Below are 24,601 nucleotides of genomic sequence, written 5' to 3'. Positions count from 1 at the left end.
CACACAGATCCTGTGTGTTTCCATAATATAAGATAAACATCGAGTCTATACATATATGAATTATGAATATATACTTATATGTTTATATATAATTACATATAATAAGTACAAAATCTCCAAATGTATTTATATTTACTTATTCACACACAAATGTGTGTATGTGCGTGCACATATAAGTTTGCATATTTTTTCATCATGTTATTTACCCTAAAAAGGTGAATGACAAGGTATGATAAAGGACCACTGTTTTTACTATTAAGCTGCTACACAAATCAGTCCATCAACAAGTGTTTATTATGAGAATGCTCTTAGATTCTGGTCGTGAGTCAGACAGGGTCTAGAATGTGGGAGAAAGTTGGGCTTCTTGATCCAGTGTTATAAGGAAGGTACTTGGCATTGAGCCTCGGTCAAGAGGAATGTAAGTTTTGAAAAGCTAAATTTCAGATGTCTGCAATGTGAGGATAGTATCAGTAGTAAACATAATTTCGGCAACGATGACTGTTAGGGAACTTAAGAGAGATGTGTGATGAAACAGCAGAGAATCTGAAGGAGCACACATCTAGCTCTATTGTTCGTTCTTATGTAATGTAAATTCTTCTTGCATTGAATATTAACATTTATATTAAAGTCTTTTTTTTTACATTTCCAGGATATTAAATGTAATATTCAAGTGCTTTAACTGTAAGCACCTTTTTCTATAAAAGGAGAATCCTTTTATATTATTTCTATTTCTGACAAAAATGAAGTTTGTTATCAGATGTATCCTCTGCATTTGTAGAGGTATTAGAATAAAAGAAGTATATAAAATACCCTAAGGCATACTAAAGTAAGGCACATAATGACACCCTTACATGACGACAACAACAAAAGTACATCATTTTTCATTCCTCTTTAGGTAGCATACCTATATATAAAGCAAGATAAACTATGAAGTGAAAAACTGCAAGCCCATAAAAGTCATAAGATAATCCAATGTCATTTCTGACAGGCTAAAAGCCTCAGTCATTTATACAGTAAATATTTTTCACTGGTGATATCAAACTGAAACTTATGGTATCAGAAAGTGAAGTGTAAGCTACAAAAAGAAAAAAAAAAAAAAAGAATTCCTAGACTATCACTTAGGGTGAGTCCGATAACTAAATTTATTCATTAGATAAACCATTCAAAATGTTAAGGTACTAGTGAAAACATTTCTAGAGATTCATTTTTTCATTAGTTGGATATTCTAACAATTAAAATAAATGTAGGACAGACATGTTTATTACTCTAGCTCAAAATGGTAGTTAATCTCCTTGAGGCAACTGTTATATAGTGATTAAGTTCTTCCAAGTACTTCTCCCAAATATAATATAATCAACTTCCATCATATGTTTGCATGATTGAATACTGTTTCCAGTCATAAATGCTAATTAAATTTTTACTAAATTTTCTTTTGGTTTATAATCATATAAACCAAATCCATGTCAGCCAAAACTACAAGTAGAGTCTTAATGATTCTAATTATATTTGGAAATATTTTATTGTGAAGCAGTTAAGAAAGCAAATATTAATACATGTAACATCAGAATATTAACATATATAAAGTGAATTCTGTGATAAAGCAAATAATATTGAGAGTTTTTCCCCTCATTTTAACATGTAGCTATGGGATTCAAAAGTCATTCAATCATTATTATGTTCAATACAGTGAAGATTAAATAGTTCTTAAAAGATTTTGGACTATTTGAATGTAATAGCTAATTTATTCTTAAGTTGTTTTAATACAACTATTCCAATTACATATTATTTGCATAAAAACTTAATGAAGACTTAAATAGAAGGTGTTTATATAAACTTCTGCAGCAATTGTGCCTGGCCGTTAGGAACAGGCTGATAGATGTATTTGAAGAAAGAAAGAGACCAACATCCTGACTGGCTGTTTACAATTATCCTGGAGAATAAGTACGCCATATAACTCTTTATGATAGGGAAGAGAGTTGCATGGAATAACTATCATTTTACTCTTTGTTGAGCACAAGTAAAACTGTAAATAAAAGTTGTTGTTTTTTTTTTTTTTAAGATTTTATTTATTTGACAGAGAGAGACACAGCGAGAGAGGGAACACAAGCAGGGGGAGTGGGAGAGGGAGAAGCAGGCTTCCCGCGGAGCAGGGAGCCCGATGTGGGGCTTGATCCCAGGACGCTGGGATCATGACCTGAGCTGAAGGCAGACGCTTAACGACTGAGCCACCCAGGCGCCCCTAAATAAAAGTTTTTTAAAATAAATGTATTTACCACCACAAAAATAACTTTGTGAGGGGTCTAGGATCAATAAAACTTTTCCTTTTGCAAATGTATGCCATTGAAACATTGCGAAATACTTTTAGAAACTTCTTTAGTAAAAGCAAGCCAAATTTGAGTGTTCTGAAATGTTCTCTAAAATGTATTTAACTATTGAAGTATAAAATTTTTAGAAATAGAATTTATTTTTTATTTATTTATTTTTGCCTTTTTTATTATCATATAATATATTAAATTCTTCAGGGGTACAGGTCTGTGATTCATCAGGCTTACACAATTCACAGCGCTCACCATAGCACATACCCTCCCAAGAATTTATTTTTTAGAAGAGTTTTAGGTTCACAGCAACATCGAGCAGGAGGTACAGAGATTTCTCATATATACCTTGCTCCCACACATGCATTGCCTCCCCATTATACACATCCTTCACCAGAATGGCACATTTTTTGTTTGATGAACTTAGACTGATATGTCATTAGCACCCAAAGTGCATAGTTTACATTAGGGTTCACTCTTAGTGTTGTACATTCTATAGGCTTTGACAAATGTATAACGACGTGTATCTGCCATTATAGTATCAGAATACTCTCACTGCTCTAAAAATCCTTTGTGCTTTATCCAATCATCCCTTCCCCCCACCCATCACCCTGTCAAGCCCTGGCAACCACTGATACCTTTACTGTCTTCATAGTTTTGCCTTTTCTAGAATGTAATATAGTTGGAATCATACAGTATGTAGCCTGATTGTCTTCTTCCACTCAACAATATGCATTTAAGTTTCCCCCATGCCTTTCCATGGCTTTATGGTTCATTTCTTTTTAGCACTAAATAACATCTCATTGTTTAGATGTACCAGTTTGTCTATTCATTATCGAAGGACATCTTGGTTGCTTCCAAGTTTTGGCAAGGATGAATAAAGTTGCTATAAACATCTATGCGCAGTATTTTTGTGTAGACATTTTTTCAACTCCTTTGGGTAAATACCAAGAAGTACAATTGCTGGATCATTTGGTAAGAATGTGTTTAGTTTGGTAAGAAACTGCCAAACTGTCTTCCAAAGTGGCTTCCCACAGCAATGAATGAGGTTCCTGTTATTCCATATCCTTAGCAGTTTTGGTATTGGTATACCAGATTCGGGCCATTCTAATAGGTGTGTAGTGGTATCTCATTGTTTTTAATTTGCATTTCTCTGATGTAAGGTGTTTGGTCTCTCTTTTAATGAGGTTGTTGGTTTTCTTAACATTTCATTGAATTAATTTTTTGAATGAGGTTGTGTTTTATTATTATTTTTGTGTGTTTTATTATTTTTTAATGTTACATGTTTTTATTTAAATTCTAGTTAGTTAACATATAGTGTAATATTAGTTTCAGGAGTAGAATTTAGTGATTCATCACTTACATATAACACTCAGTGCTCAACATTACAAGTGCCCTTCTTAATACCATCACCCATTATACCATCCTGCAGTCCACCTCCCCTCCAGCAACCCTCAATTTGTTCCCTATAGTTAAGAGTCTCTTTTATGGTTTGCTTCCCTCTCCTTTTTTTCCCTTTTCCCTATATTCACCTGTTTTGTTTCTTAAATTCCACATATGAGTGAAATCATATCGTATTTGTCTTTCCCTGACTGACTTATTTTGCTTAGCATTATACTCTGTATCTCCATCTATGTTGTTGCAAATGGCAAGATTTCATTCTTTTCGATGGCTGAGTAATATCCCATTGTGTATATATATACCACCTCTTCTTTATCCATTCATCTGTTGATGGACATTTGGGCTCTTTATTTGGCTATTGTTGATAATGCTGCTATCAGAGTGCATGTGCCCCTTTGAATCAGTATTTTTATATCCTTTGGGTAAATACCTAATAGTGCAATTGGTGGGTCATAGGTAGTTCTATTTTTAAATTTTAAGGGAACTCCATACTGTTTTCCAGAGTGGCTGCACCAGTTTGCATTCCCACCACCGGTGTCAGAATGTACCCCTTTCTCCACATCCTCGCCAACACCTGTTGTTTCCTGGGTAATTGATTTTAGCCATTCTGACAGGTCTGAGAAGGCATCTCACTGTAGTTTTGATTTGTATTTCCCTGATGATGAATGATGCTGAGCATCTTTTCCTATGTCTGTTAGTCATCTGGATGTCTTCTGTGGGAAAATGTCTATTCATGTCTTCTGCCCATATCTTAACTGGATTATTTGTTTTTTGGGTGTTGAATTTGATAAGATCTTTAATAGATTTTGGATACTAACTCTTTATCAGATATGTCATTTGCAAATATCTTCTCTCATTCCATAGTTTGCCTTTTAGTTTTGTTGATTGTTTTCTTCATTGTGCAGAAGATTTTTATCTTGATGAAAGCACAGTAGTTCATTTTTGCTTTTGTTTTCCCTGCTTCTGGATATGTATCTAGTAAGAAGTTGCTATGGCCAAAATCAAAGAAGTTGCTGCCTGTGTGCTCCTCTAGGATTTTGATGGTTTCCTGTCTCACATTTAGGTCTTTCATCCATTTTGAATTTATTTTTATGTATGGTGGTCCAGTTTCATTCTTCCGCATGTTGCCATCCAGTTTTCCCAACACCATTTGTTGAAGAGACTGTCTTTTTTCCATTGGATATTCTTTCCTGCTTTGTTGAAGATTAATTCACCATATAGTTGTGGGTCAATTTCTGGATTTTCTATTCTGTTCCTCTAGAAGTAAATTTGAACTTCAAAAGGGGTAGATAGGTAATTTGTTCAAAGTCATAACACTAATAGAATTCATATCAGGTTTTGTTTTTTAAAAAAAAAACACCCACTGATTTTATATTATTATTCTTATATGCCTGTTTTGTGCTTCCACTTTGTTGACCTTGGAACACATTCATTCTCTCTCTCATTCTCTCTCTCTCTCTGCACCTCTGTTGATCCTTCCCTCCTTCCCTCTCTCCCATTTCTTCTGCCTTTCCACATCTTACGTATCTTTGACAACATAATTTATTTCCATAAAGTCTCTTTTAATTCTTACTTAGGAATAAACTTCCAGAAGTGCCTGGGTGGCTCAGTCAGTTAAGCAGCTGTCTCTAGCTCAGGTCATGATGCTGGGGTCCTGGGATGGAGCCCAGTGTCAGGCTCCCTCCTCAGTGGGGAGTCTGCCTCTCCCTCTTCCTCTATCCCTCCCCCCTACTCATGTGTGCTCTCTCTCTCTCTCTCAAATAAATAAATAAAATCTTAAAAAAAAAAAAAGGAATAAATTTCTAATTCCTCCACTGGTGTAAACCTCCCCTTATTTATTGCCATTAGTCCCAATTTGGCACAGTATGTATTTGTGCATTTATGATCATTACTAGGTTAATGTTTCTTGAGGCCTCAACTGTGTAATCAATCACTTTAGGAGTAATAAAAACTGGGATGCCTAGGTGGCTCAGTCAGTTAAGCGTCTGCCTTTGGCTCAGGTAATGATCCCAGGACCCTGGGATCCAGTCCAGCATCAGGTTCCTTGCTCAGCAGGGAGCCAGATTTTTCCTTTGCCTGCCGCTCCCCTGCCTGTGCTCACTCTCTCTCTGACAAATAAATAAAATCTTAAAAAAAAGAATATGAAAAACGATTGAAATTTATTAAATTATGCATTTTCTGATTAATAAACTACATGAAGAGTTTATGCTATTAAATCATTACCTTCAGTGAACAAAAAGGAAATATAGTTTCCCTTATCTTTGAGCTTTTTAGTTAAGCAATTACTGAAGTAAAAATAAATTTACAAAGAACGGATAGAAAATTTCTCCATATATATCTTACATACATAAAGATACATGAAAAGATTTTGGCTTCACAACTTTGTTTATTCCTTTATATCACATCTAATAAATTGTCATTCCTATGATTCAGTATTAACTCTTCCTATTTTGACCTAGACATTACCCCTAAACATCAGACCAAGTGCTCAGCCATTTATGCCTTTCCCTGTACCCCTAGCCTCATGCATTTTATTGAGTCCTTCCACTGAGCATGTAAATATACTGTTGTCTACAACTCTCTAGTTGCACAACAAGCTCTCTAGTTACAGAACTATTTTTTGTTCTTCACAAGATGTCTTCACTATCTTGTTCAAGCCTTTCATTCATACTTCAAGCCAAAACAATTTGGATTCTTGACCCATCATTACATTAATAACTTCTCCACAGCAACCAATGATTTAAGAGCCCACTACTATAAATGCGGACATCCCTGCAATATGTAAAAGATGCAACACCCACTTTTCATAAAATTTTATATTCTTTTTCATTTTGACACCAATTTTCTTGATTTTCCATAACATCTACTGCTTCTATTGAAACTTGTTCAAAGATTGCTCTTTAATCTTGTACTTTCAATGTCTCATAGGGGCCAAAATCTATGCAGTTATTGTCTACTCATTAGACAGTAAAACATAGGTCATATCATCCATGATCCTGACTTTATCATCTCTTATATACACTAGTGAAACATTAATCTAATTTTTATAAGCTCTATCTCTCCATGTGTATGTGTCTGCTTTAATGAATTCTATTGAAGTGTATGTTACATAAAAGAAAATGAACATATTGCATGTTTAATTCAGTGAGTTTTAACAAATGTATGCAGCTATATAACCAATACCTGAAACAAAATATAAAATATAGCCACCAAAGAAAAATATTCTCTCATACCCATTTGCAGTCAAACCTTCCTCACTCCTATCCCCAATCTACACTGATCTGATTTGTAACATGATATTTTGTTTTGCCTATCCAAGGACTTCACATTAGTGAAATAGTACAATTCGTATATTTTGTTTCTGGCTTTATTCATCCAGCATAATATTTTTGAGATTAATCATTTTGTTATAACAGTATCATTAATTTGTTCCTGTTTTATTGCTGGTTAGTAATGGATTATATACATATGCCAAGATTTGTTTATACAGAATCTGTTGATGGACATTTGGCTTACTTCCAATGTTTTTGTGGACATATGTTTTCATTTCTCTTGGGTAAATACCTACGAGTGTAATTTTGTTGGATCAAATGACTTCTGTTGAATTAATTGAGTATTTTTGCCTCTATTAGCTTAGGCTGTACCTCATTATGTTTGTTTTCTAATAGTTTTTCTAGGATTACAACATGCTTATGGAAAAGGTCTTTGTCCTATTTTTTTTTCTTTTTATAGCCCACATATTTAATGCAGCACTAGAGTTGTATTTTTTCTTTTTACTGATTTCAATAATTATAAAAGAAGAAGAAGAGACAAGAAAAATAAATAAAGTAAGTGCTTTTCACATATTTAACCCTAGTAATATATTATATATTCTGCTACTATCATTGCCACTTACAGAGAATTTTAGAGATTTGCTCAAGGTCTTACAGCTAGTTAGTTACAGCTAGTTAGAAGTGGAAATAGGATTTGAATGGAGGCAATCTCATTCTAAAGCTCTGCTCTTTACCACTTTGCATATGGCCTCCCTTACCTTCCACTATAATACGTATCAATGTTTATTGAAAAATAAATTGTATGAAAGGAAAGATGGTTTTTGTAGGAGAATGAACAAGAGGATTATTTATTTTTTGTCGGTATTTAAGCTCAAAACAAACTTTTTCTCCCCAGGCATTTCAATTATTTTAAAGTACAATAAAGTGTTAATTTTCTCGAATATGTTTTTAAAATAAATATGTTAGATAAATTAGATATAGATATAGTTTTCATAAAAATACACATATTTTGTCTATAGTTTTATGGCATATATACATAGAGTAATATACAACTATCCAATTAAATATATATAGTTATATATTAAATACTTTCACATGTTGATGGCTATTAAAAATAAAGCAATTACAAGTATTTGTACGCAGGTATTTTTGTAGGCATATATTTTAATTACTTGTGTTAATATGTGGGAAAGTAACTGTGGGGTCATAATTACTGCCTGAGCTCTATGGTCCTAGAAAACAGTGATAGGTTAAGAAGTCACCCAAAACTTTTGTTTTCTAAACTCTCCCCCCACTATCCTTTCATGTTTAAGAGAAATAGCTATCCACAAAGGATCATTTTATCCTTGCATATTCCAAGATAAATATTCTCTTCATTTTTCCTCATGACTCCCATAAGATTCTCAGATGATTTCCTTGTTTACTTGTCTCTACAAATCCCAGGCCACCTTCCTTTTCTTTGGGACACTCCTCATTAATGAATGCTGTCCTTATTGCAACAGCTTGAATAAAACCATCACCCTAATTGTCTGGTGCATTTTGTCTTTGAGAATTTGGCACCATGATTTAGATGGATTGGATCTCACTTTTAGATTTCTATTTACTGCACTGAGTCAACAAGACCTCTTGGTCTTGTACTCCTCTCCTAACTCCAAGAGAACTCAATGGTGAGCTCCTGATCAGGAACTGATTTTGATACTTTTGAGCACTCCAAGAGACAAAAAGGACATGGCAAGAATTTATTTTTGTATCTGGTGCCAGCTTATTTTGGTATTATAGCCTGATCATTTGGTGATCTCTTTAAATAGATGGTTTATAAAGATCTTGTCTCTGTTGGGTGAAAGGCAACAGAGAATCTGGTTTGTTTTTCTTTCTATTTGTCAATTTTGAGTTCAAATTAAGAATTTGAATTTAATGGGAAAAGAACAGTTCTTTGATATAAACCATTGAGTTTTGTACTTCTGTGAGTATGCTTGGCTTTCAGTGGATATTTTAGAATTGAAGCTGTGATCTCTCTCTGTGAGTCTATATATTTAAGTTTCTGGAAGTGTGTAATATTCTCCTATCTCCAGATGGGCTGTTACCAATTAGACTACAAATCTCCTTTAAACCCCTCCTGTAGGGGAGCCTGGGTGGCTCAGTTGGTGGAGCATGCAACTCTTAATCTCAGGGTTGTGAGTTCAAGCCCCATGTTGGGCAAGGAACCTAACTAAATAAATAAGTAAGTAAGTAAATAAATAAATAATTCTCCAAAAAAAAACCTTAGAATCAAATATTATATTGATGCAAAACTAGAATTTTATTTTCTGTTAAAAAAAAGTTTCTTGCATTATTACTCTTAATAAAAGGTTGTAAAAGATTATTCTTTTTTTTTTTTTTAAGATTTTATTCATTTATTTGACAGAGAGAGACACAGCGAGAGAGAGAGGTAACACAAGCAGAGGGAGTGGGAGAGGGAGAAGCAGGCTCCCCGCGGAGCAGGGGGCCCGATGCGAGGCTTGATCCCAGGACGCTGGGATCATGACCTGAGCCGAAGGCAGACGTTTAACGACTGAGCCACCCAGGCCCCTAAAAGATTATTCTTTACTTTCTGTCTAATCTGACTAGATAATAGGTATTGTGTCTTACCAGAACAACCTTCCAATGTTTGTATTGGTTTTATTACGCCCTTGTTTACATAAGAAAACAAAAGTTTCTCACTTAGGGAACAGTGAAGGTTCTATTAGTCATGTTCTTCTTCTGTTTACACTTTTTTTTAAAAGATTTTATTTATTTATTTGCCAGAGATAAAGAGAGCAAGAGAGAGCACAAGCACAGGGAGTGGCAGGAAGAGGAAGAAGCAGGCTCCCCACTGAGCAGGACCAGGACCCCTGGATCATGACCCGAGCTGAAGGCAGACACCTAACTGACTGAGCCACCCAGGCATCCACTGTTTACTTTTAAAACGTTTTTTGTTACTTTGGACAAATAGGCTGCCAAATACTGTTTCTTAGTTACTTGTGATTCTATCTTAATCAAGTGTTCAAATCTCCTAACAATTTTCTATATTTTATCTTCTGAAAATTTAATCTTAATTTTGTCTTTTGAACCTAAAATTGTCTTTGATATTTCCCAGAGGGCCTTGGCAAATTGCAGTATGTTCCTTTAACTTGTTAAAAGAGAGGTAGTAGAAATAATTAGGTTTATTTGATATGGTGCTATTAATGTGTCACATGAAAAGAGTTCTCAAATAAAAAGAGAAACTCACCCTTCTCTGAGTTAAATTTGCTTGAGAAACATTATTAGTGTAAATAGTTAAGAAACCGTATGATGTTTGGGAAATTCCTAGAAAGTCAGCAATGCCCTCATAGTTTATGGTATGTTTCTATATATGAGAGTTTAGATCCACTTTGACTGAAATCATACAACAGTATAGTGCTATCAATCATAATTTCATTTACCTTTTTAAATGTTAACTTGTCCTAACTTCTTTAATTTTAATGTAATACCTTCTCAGTAAGTGGTTTTCATTTGGGGATTCACATCATTTATTTATGGATTTTATTAATATACAGATGTTCAGTATCTACTACCTACTTACTTAATATCTCACCTGATATTCCTAATACATTCTTGGTATTTTCTAGACATATACTTGGTATATTCATAGTAAATTAGATCTCAGGATTACTATATATATATATATATTTTTTTTAAGATTTTATTTATTTATTTGACAGAGACACAGCGAGAGAGGGAACACAAGCAGGGGGAGTGGGAGAGGGAGAAACAGGCCTCCCGCAGAGCGGGGAGCCCAATGCGGGGCTCGATCCCAGGACCCTGGGACCATGACCTGAGCTGAAGGCAGACGCTTAACGACTGAGCCACCCAGGTGCCCCAGGATTACTATATATTTTGTCTGAAGACTTGTGTGTGTGTGATAAAGAATAATCTTTCTTTGAGATCATCTTTAATCAGTTGGGAGGGGTAGGGAATGACTGTAGAGAGAAATTTTGATTTATCAATGAAAAGCTATAATACGCCCTTCTGGATCCTGAGCCTGTTCATTGTCTTTGAACTATTTTGCAGGTCTTCATAAAATGCAGGTAACTCATGAATGTACAAATTCTGGCTTGCCTAATAGAGTTTTAATTGACTTCCTCCGCCATTGTGTGGAGAAAAATGAACAAACAAAAAACCTAGCTTTTGTATCTACCCATAAGTTGGGTTAGATCTTGTCATCTTGCTTAAATTTTTAATTCATCCAGTTTCCTTCAATATCCATCTACAGTGGTCCAAATTTTCTCCAACTAAAACAAAAATGTTTCCAATTTTTTCTCATTTTCATCTGATTCATCCTCACAGAGAACTAAATCCTGACTGCCCAGATCCCTACCAGTACTCTAGATTGCCTTCACCTGACCACTTCTCCCAGGTTCTGAGGAAGCCCTGCAATCTGAAGCCTGATAACTTGATGTAAACCTCAAAGGACTCATCACCACAACAGACTATGCATGGACTGGATTTCTCCCTACACAAACCACTGTCTTGCCTCTAGTAAAATGTTCAGATTATGTATGCCTTTATACCAAAAATATAGATATCATCCCCCAGAGCATTAATATCCTAGCTTCAATAAACTCAATGAGTAGTGCTGATAACTTAGTAATTTTCCTCTGCTGACCTCTTGAAATCCAATGGAATGGTTGCCTCAGGGCACCTCTGGCTCTTTACTTTTATACAAACTTTTATATTAATATTTCTCTTTTTCATTTTATCATAGTGGTGACAACACTGAATTATACCTGAGCCTTGTGCTCCTGGAAAGCAACAATGGTTAAAATTCCCACCTCCCTCTTATATCCAGGGGGATAACTAACTTTAAAGACCACCTTGCACTCATGTATCCTGAGATGAAACCATTCCCTTCTCTCCTTGATGACTCTCGTAAGACTCAAGGATGACTCCCTTGTTTATTTGCCTCTCTAAAAACTCAGGCTTCTTTCTTTTCTTTGAGACATTGTTCATTAATGAACATTATCCCTATTGCAATAACCTGAGTTAAAGCATAGCCTTAATTGTCCTATGCATTTTGTCTTTGACACTGATTATACCATTTTGCATTACCACCAGCAGTGAATAGCGCCAGCTTTGGAGAAGCTGAGCAGTACCTGCAGATGTCTTGTCTCTCAATCCTCCGACATGCAAAACATAACCTCTCCTATGAGTAAATGTTGAATCAATAACTAAACAGTATATCTTTAAAATGATATAAAAATCACTAGCCAGCCACATTATTCTTTCTATTCATATGTCTTGATGATCTGAGATTATCAAAATAATAACAAGAGCAATATTTTGCCTTTTTTATTGTAACCAAACATTTCCTTTATTGTATTAAAGCAGAGGATACTCTCTGCTTATAACTTGGCATTGTTTTCAGTCATAAATACTACCTCTTAAAAGATACTAAAGCAAAATAAATCCTATTGAGCATATTGAGGAAGAACAATGAGCATATTGAGGCTTTTGAAGTGTTGTGTGAGGAATTCTTAAAGATACGAGGGACATTTAAATCTTACAAAGGGAAAATTTGTATCAGTTTTGAATGTTTCAAGATCTATTGTGATACAGAAGAATTAGCTTTATAGATATTATCTATAATGAATGGGTCATACCAAAAAACAATTTTGAGCTTTACATCAACTATCGATTTCTAATAGTCTGCATTCCTCCTTTCAGGCCAAAGAGTCACTTTCCTCTTCCAGATAATGAGTTACTTTCCAATGGAGATATTCAAGCAGAGTCTGAGTAACTATCAGTTTTTATTATTTATCTCTATTATTATTAAAATATAGTGGTTGGAGAAATAGTCCTTTAATATTCCTTAAAGTCATAAGATTATAGTTATTTTCACAGAGGGATAAGTATTATAAAGAATATGTTTGTAATCAAGGAGTAAACCATACTTTGTCATTTAAAAATAATAAAATAATATCAGATATAATTAGAAGTTATTTATAAAGTCTTTGAAATGTAATCCCAGGCAGTATTCTTTATCTGAACTGTTAAGCTGAAAGTGATGTACAATTATAAGTACAATAGTCACATTTTCTATATATTCTTTTTTAAAGTAGTTATTTTTTTTACTTTTATTTTTTTTAAGATTTTATTTATTTGAGAGAGCGAGAGCGAGAGAGAGCACAAGAGCACAGAGGGACAGGGAAAAGCAGACTCCCTGCTGAGCAGAGAGCCAGAGGGATGTGGGGCTCGATCCCAGGACGATGAGATCATGACCTGAACCAAAGGCAGACGTTTAACCGACTGAGCCACCCAGGCGCCCCCCCTTTTTTTTTTACTTTTAAAATCATTTGATTTAATAATAACATGTCTGAATTTATCTTGCAGCATTTATATTACACATGATTTCTCAGTAATTAAAATATTTAATTAACCATATGAGAAAAAAAATCACACTTTCACTTAGTGGTAAAGAATGAGGTTTTAGTTTCTCTCTTTTAAAAAAAAAAATTAAGTTTTTATTTATTTAAGTAATCTGTATACCCCATGTGGGGCTCAATCTCAGAACCCTAAGATCAAAAGTTGCATGCTCTTCTGACTGAGCCAGCCAGGCACACCTTAATAATTTTTTTAGCATTATGATGCTTGAAACTAGAAATGTAAGTTCTATGTACTATGTACCCATTTTGCGATAGATAAAAACACACACACACATAAAGTGAATAATCACAATTTCCTTTCTGCTGATTATATGCCTGTCCATGGACTATGGATATTCATACTTATAAGCATTTTATTTTTCTATTAAGTATTGATTTGTACATTAACTGTTCATGTAGTTATCTTTGTCTGTGTAAGTAGTATACTCTAAGTAAGCCCTTAGTTCTGGTTAAAAACAAAACAAAAGACAAACAAAAAAGACACATAGACAGTATACATGACTGATTAGCAATAGTGTTCTCTGATGAACCCTGGACAGACTAAGAGACCAAAAGTGTGTACAAGAAAATGGATTATTCAAGTGTTTCAAAAGGAGAGCTGAGAGACGAAACCTTAGGATTACTCTGCTTATTATTAAAGTGAGATGCCTCAAAGTCATGATTATATAAATAGTAAACCACAGTGGAAGGACCATCCTGAGATAAAGACTTAGTGTATATAACAAAGAGCATAGACAACTGGAGAGAAGTTCGAAGTGAAGAAGGATAACAGAGAAGGAGGAAATAATATCTCTCTGCTATTTCTTTGCCTATAGCTCAGTTTAAGCCATGCATAAGTTATTTCTTTATGATTACTAAATAAATCACAACCTGGAATCCAGTAACATCTGGTTACTTAAATTCTTGTATAAGATAATAATTCCAGTTTGCTTAACCTTGAAACATTCACTAATATGATATTAATCATGGAAAAGAAATTTCTAATATTATTACAAATGATAATACATTAGTTTTGCAAACTTTTGTACATTGCATTAAAAAACAGTCCACTATCGTCAACAATTTAACTATTTCTTGTGGAAACTAGATTAAGGTAATCTAGTATACATGAGTTTCTTATAATTATTTTTGGTATTTTGGCAGTTATTGCAAATTGGTTATAATATTCTCATTAAGTGAAATTACTCAAACTATTTAAAAACTGTCAACAATCTATTAAGTGGTTATACTCAGAAATTATGCAATTAAAATAGATATTATTATATCTTACCTGAAATAAAGGCAATATATGTATAAACAATGTTTGACTTGTGATCTGTAAGATAATCATGCCTCTCTGCTGTTTTTCAAAAGAACTTCTTTCCTATTCCTCACTATCTTCATTCACTCACAATTTGTTTTCATTATTCTTCCATTGATTTTAGAACAAATATTAAAAAATACTTATAAGGGGAGAGATCTAATAAAGTCCTAACTATACCTAATAGGGAAGTTATTCCAAAGAAACCTATTGATCTAGATGACACCTAACTACAGAGTAACCCAGAAATAGAAGAGAATGAACTTGAAAGAATGTATGGCAAACATTAGTTCCAAATAAGGGTTCAATAGTCAATGAGAAATAAGGCATGTCGTCTAAATTTCCAAGTTTGACTTCCAAATTGTCTGGATTGGATTTACTCTTACATTAGGAAAACCTAAGATCCAGCTCCTCATTTGTAAAGATACTTTTTCAGACCACTGAAAGGGGCCTTAGAAATGTCTCACATGGTCAGATATTTGTGTAATATTTAAAATTCTAAAATAATTGTATATTCTTAAGAAACAGGACTCTAAACTTCAGGCCATATTAAAGCCAGATTTACCAGGAAATAAATCTGGATACCCCTTTTGTTACTCTTATCTTTGTGAAGAACTTTGCATTGTTCCAAATTTGGTATATATGCTGTGGAAGAAAGTACAACACTGTATTGGAAGTAACAGAAAAGAGTTGTCCAAAGTTCACTAGGAAATTCACAGAATTGTGGGCAAATGTTCAGAGTGGAAAATGGGCAGAGATAAGAGTTTGGGATAGGCCAAAGCAGTTCTGATAGTCAAAATCACAGTCTTTTTCTGAGAACTGCTATCACTGGTGGTAAGAAGACTGTACAAATTGTGCTTCTGCCAGCCCCCACCTCCCACATGAATGTTGCTACCACAGCTATTGGGGCTTACCAGAAGAATGGGTTTTCCAAAGACCTTCTCCTTCTACATGAATCTCTGGTTCCTGAATCAAAGTTGGGGAGGGAGTGGAGGAAGGACTGATTAAATTTTCATAGAGCAAAGAAGGAATGAAAACCATTCAGAAATAAATGAAAATCGGGTTAGATTAAAAAAAAAAAAATGCAGCCCTGCCATTGATCAGCATAGGAGTAGACATGTAGACATAGGTCAAAACAGCTGCAAAATAAACAGAAAACGTTTTTCCTAAGGTCACACAGCAGCTGTAAAATGTCATAATAATCACTGTTTGACTGATTATTGCTTTCTTCCCTATAACGTTCCACATCTATTTTGCTATTCCTATCCATTCCTGGGGACCTCTACTTGCTAAACCATTAATCCCTAGGCAATCCTAATCCTTCTGAGAAAAGCAACAAATTCAGAACTAATCCCTGCTTCTTTGAGGCCCTTTGCAAAATCTTTCAACAAGAACGTGAACCTTATAAAAGAATCTGTGTTCTCATTTTTTGAGGGCATTCCTCAGTGCTCTGGATCATCTCCCTTTGCTGTGAATCAACAAATCTGAATTTGTGGGACTTCAGGTTTGTCTGGGTGGTCTTTGGCTGATTAGGCTTAATAATGAATCAGCCAATGCTTTATCAGAGAGGGGTTAGGAAAGTGCTTTTCACTAATTAAATTTGAGATACAAGACCTCCTTCCCATTAGTATCCATGAGGCGCTAGATATCCCAGAGAGGACTTCTTAGTGTTAAAATTTTGAAGAATTAGAACATAAATGATAATTGTTGAATATTATCCAACCTTTGGATTTTTCAGCATCATTAGCATTCTTTCTTCTTATATTCTACACACAGACACACACACACGATAAAAACAATCTCCAAATCCAACCATTTCTAATTCTGAAATTACTCATATTCTTTTGTTCAATTTGCTTTATATCCACTACATCTCCTTCAGTTTAGACTAATTTACATAGTAGACTTTCAAAAAATACTTCAGAAAGGAATGAGTGGACAACAGATCGAATCTGCCCTTAATTACACAGCTTCTTATCTGGATTTTCGGTTTTCTGTCTTGGCCATTTCCAAAGAACCCACTACATTAAAAGAAAGTTAATTTTTATAAATGTAAACTTCATATCATTTGTCTGTTTAAATATTTCAACATAAAGTACCAAATCAATTTTAGCAATGTCCCAAGTTCTTACCTTTCTGATTTTTTCACATGATATCATCCCCTTTGGCTGTAACATCTAGTACTTTTATTTATCTTTGAGTCTTACCTACTAAGTCCATGTAATTTCTTCCCATAAGTATACCTGATAGTGTAGCACTCTACCTTCCACGTGATAAGGTTTGGGACATTATATGGGAATTGCCTACCTACTTGTTTATAACTCCCAGTATGGCAAACACTGTGGGCCAGGAATTCTGCCTTGGTGAACCCTTCTGTTTTGACCTTATTCTCAGTACAAATTAGAAAAAGATCTTCTATGGCTATTGCTCTTTAAACATATCTTTCTTTTATAATGCTGAAAAACAGTACTTTCATATTTATTGACCATTTCATATTTCTGGAACTAAGAGTAACATCAAGTTTTTCAAAAACCTAAGTCTCTAATGTCATAATTTGAATTTAAATCCTGATCTTCTGAATTTAAATGCTATGTTCCTTCTGCTATTATTTTACTCAGAGTTAATAAATAATTAAGTGCTTGAGGTTGCAACATACATCCAAATTTCAACAATGCTCCTACTATTGATACAGTGAGTGCTAAAGTTATCAGAGAAATACCCTTAAAGATTAAATTGGTAATTAATCTAAAGTAGTCCACCTAGTATCTTGATAATTTACTAAGTACATAGATCTAATTACCTACATAATTTCACTTTCTTAAGAAATGAAATAAATAATAAAGAGTTCATTTTAATTTGGGTTAGTAATCCAACTCTATGGGCTAGAATATCCTTTCTTCAATTATCAATTGAACAATCTAAATTGTATCAGGTAGTTATCTTTGTTTTACATCTCCTTGCCAAGCAAACACTTATATTTTCATTTACTAATTAATGACATATTTCTTATGTTTAATTTTGTTTTCACATCATAACATTTTGCCCAATTAATGCACGATTACCACTAGCTTTTTTTTTTTTTCAGGTATCAAGTTTTTATTTAAATTCTACTTAGTTAACATATAGTGTAATATTGGTTTCAGGTGGAGAATTTAGTGATTCATCACTTACATATAATACCCAGTGCTCATCACAACAAATGTTCTCTTTAACATCCATCACCCATTTAGCCTATCCCCCATTCACCTCCCCTTCAGCAACCCTCAGTTTGTTCTCTATAATAAAGAGGCTTTTATGGTTTGCCTCCCTCTTTTTTTTTCCTTCCCCATGTTCATCTATTTTGTTTCTTAAATTCCACAGATGAGTGAAATCATATGGTATTTGTCTTTCTCTGACTGACTTATTTCACTTAGCATAATACACTCTAGCTCCATCCATGTTGTTGCAAATGGCAAGATTTCATTTTTTTATGCAGAGTAATATTCCACTATGTATATATACCGCATTGTTTTTATCTATTTATCAGTCAATGAACATTTCGGTTACGACTAGCTTAAAGAAAATCAAATAAAAATATTTTTAAATTCTTAAAATATTTTCTACATATTTAGTTGATTGATTATACCACACTGATCTGTATTTGAAGATGTATCTTTATAAATTAAGTATTTACATTCTACAATATTTTTACTCCATAAGAGTGTTTGCTAATGACTGGGATAAAATGTGACAATATTTTTGAAAAGTAGTGCAAGACTTAGTTGGATTGACTTAGTAGGTGGGGAAAGAGATGTTTTGGCTGGTAGATGAAAATGATAATAGTGTTTTGTTCTGTTTTGTTTTGTGGCAGGAGCTGAGCTGACTAGAAAAGTCATAAGAGGTTGATAAAGCATGAGGACAATTATAAGGTACAATAGCCTGTGGTTCTGAGAAGAAAAACTAGGACTAAATTGTTCTAATTGAGAGAAAAGCTAAAGATAGGCCCTTAAGCTGATCTGAACTTCCCAGGATAAGCATTTACTATGTGATAACATAAAGGTGACCAAAATAGCAACCTTAATGTTCCCCTCAGCTTGAATTTAGACAGGCTTCTTCTTGACTCTAGGCTCCTGACATTTCTTTCCTTAGAGCATTTACTTAAAACAAACAAACTTGTAATTATAAATTCTTTTTCTACCCCTTTGAGATGTATATAAATCCCTTAAAAATACTCTTATTTTTAAAATCCAGTGATATCTTTCTCAAGGACCTGGAACCATCTATTGGAAATGAAATACATCAAAGAAGATAGCACCCCTACCTCTCAGTCTCTGTGGGAGGGTAGGAGCCGAACACTGACAAGGTCAATGAGCAAACACAGGTGCCCTAATCATAAGGAAAAACATTTACAAACTCAAGAATAACTCAGTATGTTCAACACATCTCACTGAGCAACCTCTCCACTAACATTCTTATATAATTTCTACTCGCTCATGCCAGCACTTAAAAACTCGCCCACCCTTTGTTTCGAAACAATCAAGTTCAGACTGAGCTCTGGTCTCTCTCTTCTGTGCATTAGACTTGAATAAAGTCTTCCCTGCCTGTTTAAGATTGTCCAGGGCAATTTTTGTTTGACAAAAGAAAGTTTGGAAAAAATTACCACTCTTTTATGAAAAATGGTCATGGTGGAGAGAAATATTGTCCATTTTACAGGTAAACATAAATGCCCAGAACACAGCTGGAGAAAGCCTCTCACGACGGTGCTAGAGAAGGCCTCTAACAATGTTGTTCCTCTCAAGGAACAAGATTTGAATGAAAACATAGGGAGCACTAGAGAGTTGGAGAATTCTTAATCATTCGGGCCAAGAAATGGCAGTTCTTTCAACACCTCAGGAATCACACTGTCCTCTTATTCTTGAGTAAAAAAGTGATTTGGATCAAAATTACATTTTTAGCAAAGTAGTCCCTGGAGCTGATCTATAAAGAAAGAGACTTATAATTATCTTGTGCCCTAACTTCCCCTCCAGGCTGGTATGGCCTAGAGAATTATCTTTAACATGACAGAGACTGATAACATACTAATTGGTGCCTATAAACAGTGAAGATATTAATAACCATTTGTATTGTTTTGTAATTTTAATTTACTTCCACAACAAATCTTTGTGCTGTTTTCTGGTTAAAAAATGCATGGTTCTGAATTAATGACTTGAGTTCTAAATATTTCTGATATGGGATCTAATGTTTTAATTTAAAAATAGATATAAAATAGATATATGCTTATCCATATGGATCTGTTATTTTGTAAGGATTAAATTCATTATGGCAGTATTTTCAATTCAATAATTGGCAAAATTTTAATATGCGTTTAGGGAAAAGTGCCCAATTACGGACAATTTACAGTTATAGCCCTCATAATTGAGCTAGTCAAGGAAGTTATTGATTAGTTTTTCTTAATTTGCAGAATAAATTCTTGATCAATTCTCAATTAAACCAAATCTTTCCTACTTAAAAAAAAAAAAAAAAGCCTTTTAAATGCATAAACACACACACACACACACACACACACCCCTTACAAGGAAGATTCAAGTTACCACATTGAGGAATATCTAAAAGCCTACTCTCTACTCAGAACACTTGAGAAATTGTACAGTTGAAATGGTTATATATCCTTGTTTACCTAGGATGATTCCAATTTATGCCAGTTGCCCAACATAATTATTAACAGTACCAAATTTGTTTTCCAAAGTATCCCAATTTTGACAACAAATTATATGGTTACTTCAAACATACTAAGGAGTTTGTGTTCCATTTGCGCATGCACTTTCAACAAGAAAGTATAAATCATCATTAACAGAAACTGATAACAGTGAACATTCAATGTTGCATATGAAATCGACCTTTCATAAAACCATATTTTATATAGTCATCTAAATGATCGTTTAAGGCACAGCGAGTCTTCTTTTGTTATTTTAACCCAAGATACTGACATAAGCCTGCTTCTTAAACAGCTTATCCAATTTTAAAACCACTGTGGCTAATCTTCATTTGAGGGGTCTGCTTTCATTCCTCTCAAGATTCATGTTAATCTCTTCTATACACAGATGTCCTTCACTCACCTCCAAATCAGCCTCCAAAATGGAGTCACTTTGAAAACTCTTCCATAAAAATTACCATAGTTGCTTTTTCTTGTGCATTGTACTCCTGAAAGCTTCCAATCACAAGTCTAGTGAATTGTCCACAACTACAATGGGCCACAGAGAGGGCCAGCATGTGCCTCTGTATATATTGTCAATTTCTTCATAAATAGAACCCTTAACCCTCCCTACATTAAAGACAGGCAGAATATAAATATCAATTATCCAGGTTTAAAAAAAAAAGTTTAGAATTTTTTGAAAGTAATTATTAAAGCAAACTAAAGGATCTATTATTTTAAAATGAATTTTACTTTAATACTAAAATGGTAAAATTAGAGATAGAAGGAAAGGGATAATACTACTATTTGTGAAGTTTGGTTCATGTTTTGCAAAACAGCATTTCTTAACACAGGAAAATGTATTTAAGATTAGGAATCTTTGAACATACTAACAATTAGACAATTTAGTGAATCAACAAATATGTGCTTATATCTTCCCTAACCAAGTCTTGGGAGCTGTACTTTGTGTTAGAGAAATGAGCCATAAGTATGCACTCGATCTTAAATAATCAGAAGGATCTTCAATAATCCTTTATTTCTGAGAAATACTCAAAAAATATACCAAAATATAGGCAAAGAAAAATGTGAGGTAAATCATATAAAATCACAGTAGCGAGAATAAACATCAATTGCTTTGAGTGAATTGCTTAAGCCTCCCTATATAGTTTTCAAATATTTTCAAAAACAAAAAATAAATTTAGAAAAAAAATTTAAACAAATCATGGCTTATTGTACAGATTTCTTCCCTTCTTTCTCTTCATTTCTTCCTTCTTTCCTTCTTTCCTTCCTTCCTTCCTTCCTTCCTTCCTTCCTTCCTTCCTTTCTCTCTCTTTCTTTTCTTTCTTCTTTCTTTCTTTCTTTCTTTCTTTCTTTCTTTCTTTCTTTCTTTCTTCTTTCTTTCTTTCCTTTACTCTTTCTTTCTGTCAACATTATAACTAGGAGACTGGTTATTTATCTACATTGCTGCCTAGGAATCACCCTCCACGGAAATACTAAATTTCTTCATGTTATCAAATTCACCACTTTTCTTCTCAACACTCCTTAGGTGAGCTCTCAATTCCACTCTATTTGAAAACTGTATTTATGCTGTGATTCACACATTTATATCTCCAGGTCACATCTCTCCTCTGATTTTATGTGTATATATAATCTTTCCCCTTATACCTGCATTTGGATATCTCACAGATATTTCAGACTGGATATAATTAAAATGAGACTCTTTACCTTTGTTTCTCACAAAATCTGCCTCTTTCCAAACTCTAGTCTTCCTCATCTCTCTTAAGAGAATTAGCATCCATGCTCTAGCTCAAACGATAAATTTAGAAGAGCTACGATTTCCCTTCTCACTTATTTACCAGCTTCCAATCCATTACCACATCCTCTCAATACTTCCTTCCAAATAAATCAGATCTGTTTCCAATCTAGTCCCAGCCATGGTCAACCTGAGCCTGACTTTGTGAGCCTACTAAATATTCTCTTCACAACCCTTTACTGGTGTTCTGTTTCACCTAAAATAAAATCCTATTTTTACCACATTCTTGAATGCATTACATTATCTCTCTCCTACCCTCCTTCCTACTTGCTAACTATGCTCAACATCACTGACATTTAGATTTACTGTCTCAAATATGCCAGATCTTTCATATAACAGGACATTTGCAACCTATAATGTTCTTCCTCTCTTCCTTCTGTTTGTTTGGCAATCTTTCTTCATCATGTGTTTATGAGCTTGAACATCACCTTTACAGAAAAGCCTTCCTTGATTATTCTATTTAAATCCAGGTCCTTCTCTCCATTCTAACTTCACACTTAATTTATTTTCTGCATGGATTTTCTCAAAAAAACCTAATTATTTTATCTTTTTAAACATCCATCTCCTCCACAATATTGTAAGTTCCAAGAAGTCAGACAATGTGTATACATGAATTATTTTAAAAATCATTCTGTGCACCAAAAAAAATCATCTCTGTGGAAAGACTATAAATTATTTTCATTTTTATTGTTGGTAAATAGTATTCTAAATGTTCTATAGTGACAATGCATTATTTTGAAAGATAATAATGTTAACTGTTTAAAGATAGCTAGAAAACATACAGTGACTATAAATGCTATTGCTATTAAATTAACCATTCATATACATTGAGTTGGTAATGTGCTAACCATAAGAGTTTCCAAATAGGTGTATTAGAATTATGTAGATATAACAGTTCTCTGGGGCATTTTGCTGGCCATTACATTCCTTTGTACTAAAGGAAAAACAATATAGCACTGAAAAAAAAATAGATGCTTTGAATAGACTAGGCACATATATCATTGAATATGTGTTTTCATACTTAAAATTTAAACCAAATCAACTCTTCCTTTAAGGTGATCATTTGAACTGCAATGCACATGCATAAATATAAGCATAAACCAATTTGAGTATATTTATAACATAAAATTTTAACATTAGCATTTAACTTTTACCTTTCATATTACAGAGACATGATTTTCTGGGCATATAATTGATATATAACCATAACTTATATTCTTACTCCTAATCACAGGAGCCGCCGGTCTAAGTGCACAGACAGATATTCAGTCACACAACTAGTCTCACACTATAGTCTGAAATAGCATATACCATTATAATCATCTGACTATACACACTGAAAAGAACATAAAATTCAATAGCATAAATGAACAAGAAGAAAAATAATCACATCTGTGAAGTTAAGAATTGAGTGTCATTTTTGGGAAAAACATAAAAGAGAACATTCTTACTATATCAAGCTGTTGTTACCAATTTTGTCTGCAAATCATACTTGAAAATGTTACATATGTTCTGCTATTATGCAGCACAATACATGTAGATTGGATATTCACTATCAAGGAAATTTACTGTATCTTTCCTGAATTTACTAACATGAATAATTAAACAAAAAGTATCTTTATTCTGTTCTCAGAATGTAAATTGGCAATGGCAGCAAATATGTAATATCAATATATATATATAACAAAGCAACAATTATCTAATATGTTTTGGCTATGGTCTTATAATAATATTTAATGCCACTAATTATTCTAAATATTCTTTGCTTATTATGTTTTAAATTTTTCAATAAAAGTACTGAAATATTAAGATGACTAGAGGGGAGGGGGATGCGTTAGCCTGGTGATGGGTATTAAAGAGGGCACGTATTGAATGGAGCACTGGGTGTTATATGCAAACAATGAATCATGGAACACTACATCAAAAACTAATGATGTAATGTGTGGTGATTAACATAACAAAATAAAAAAAAATCTAAAAAAAAAAACAACAAAAGCAAAAATAAACAAATGGGACTGTATCAAACCAAAAAACTTCCCCACAGAAAAGAAAACCATCAATAAAACAAAAAGGCAACCAATTAAATGAGAGAAGATATTCACAAATGACAGAGCCAAAAAGCGGTTAACATCCAAAATATATAAAAAAAACTCATAAAAGTCAATATCAAAATAAACAAACAAAAAAACAATCTGAGTAAAAAAAATGGGGAGAGAACCTGAAAAGACATTTTTCCAAAGAAGACATACAGATGGCCAGCAGGCACATGAAGAGATGCTCAACATCGCTAATCATCAGGTAAATGCAAAATAAAGTCACAATGAGGTATCACCTTACACCTGTCAAAATGGCTATTATCAAAAAGACAAGAAATAACAAGTGTTGGCAA

The sequence above is a fragment of the Phoca vitulina genome, unplaced genomic scaffold (assembly GCF_004348235.1).
Source record: "Phoca vitulina isolate PV1807 unplaced genomic scaffold, GSC_HSeal_1.0 scaffold5, whole genome shotgun sequence".
Lineage (NCBI taxonomy): Eukaryota > Metazoa > Chordata > Mammalia > Carnivora > Phocidae > Phoca > Phoca vitulina.
The sequence above is the reverse complement of the archived record's forward strand: the minus strand, read 5'-3'. Positions refer to the sequence as shown.